The sequence below is a fragment of the Aulonocara stuartgranti genome, assembly GCF_965226115.1.
Source record: "Aulonocara stuartgranti genome assembly, chromosome: 5".
Classification (NCBI taxonomy): Eukaryota; Metazoa; Chordata; class Actinopteri; order Cichliformes; family Cichlidae; genus Aulonocara; species Aulonocara stuartgranti.
In genome coordinates this window covers 9,021,384-9,022,734 of record NC_138943.1, presented here as the reverse complement: position 1 = coordinate 9,022,734, position 1,351 = coordinate 9,021,384, and positions in this window count along the sequence as shown.

Here is a 1,351-nt window from a genome sequence, read left to right as displayed (position 1 = left end):
AGGAAAGAGTCTCCAGCCGCTTGGCCAATCAGTAACCGGGGGAGTGTCAGGGGCGGGGTTCTCGTCTTGCGCTATGGAAAATCGTTAGGGGAATACACTGTGATAACGCGCGCTCTGAGATTGATAATGGCGACAGTAACGTCGAAACCTGAATCAGATGGACTGATAGTTCAGCGAGGACCGGGTCTGAGTGCCACCGGCCGGGAAGTGAGTGACACTCCTTCGCCACGGGAGGAAGACAGGCTTGGGATAAACACGTAAGTTATTTATGCTATTACATGGCCAAAGCGACATAATACTGCGTATGTTGCGTAGAGAATACCACTATGTAATTCATAACCACTGGATTGCTGGATGAAAAGGTAAGAATAAAAGCCCAGGGGTGCTATCGTGAGAGTGTAAAGAATGACGAAAGAAAATAAAAGTCTTGCTTTCACAGTCTTATAGGCTAGGGCGCGGAGGCTTGATGGCAAAAAGCGGTTTTAAACACTTTTGTAAAATCACGGTGCTTCATCATCGATATGACAACAGGTAAATTAAACTGCGTCAGCGCGAACTCCGACAAGCCACTTGAAATCCAGTGGGAATTTCCGCTGCGATGGTTGAACGTGCTGCGAAGGCATAACAGCGTAGTTGAGCTCATTCCGAAACTTGACTTGTGACTGTTTTTAACGTTAAAATGAGGATGTAAACAAAGCGTGGTGTCGACAGGGATGGCGTGTCAAGGAAGAGCTCGGAATAGGATGCTGCGCAAGAGATGGATAGTGCGTAATCCTGTTGTGGGAGAGGACGATGTTACGCAGTTCGTATTGGCACGATCATTAAACAGCCAGTGGCCTCATTTTTCATTGTGTTGTCATCATTAAAGTGCAGTTTTGAATAAAGACTAACGTACATATACGTGTTGTGCTCTTATTTGTGGGATTTGAGAGGAAATAAAAACTTGAGCGTTTAGTAAGCAACACAATGGTGACGCAGCTTGATTTGTGGGTTAGGTATCAAGCAACATTTGCTGCGTCACAGAGATCCCAGGAGGTCCTTAATAGTAACCTGGGAGTGTGCACTTGATCTTTCAAAAACAAGCTGTATGTCCAAAACATAGGGGGTGCTATTGAGTAATACAATAGCTGGCAATATTATTTGCTGTGCAGAGATGTTGACACACAGGTATTTTTCCTCTCGAATGACCACTCGGTGTTTTTCCTCTATCTCTGGGGCCTACTAAACCCTACGCTATATTGGTGGTATGGTCAAAGATAACCGGATTATAAAACTTAAATAAATTACTCACAGCCTTAAGCTGCTAGTCATAGTTTTGCAATCTTCGCTGTTACTGTAAATTGGAGCCATT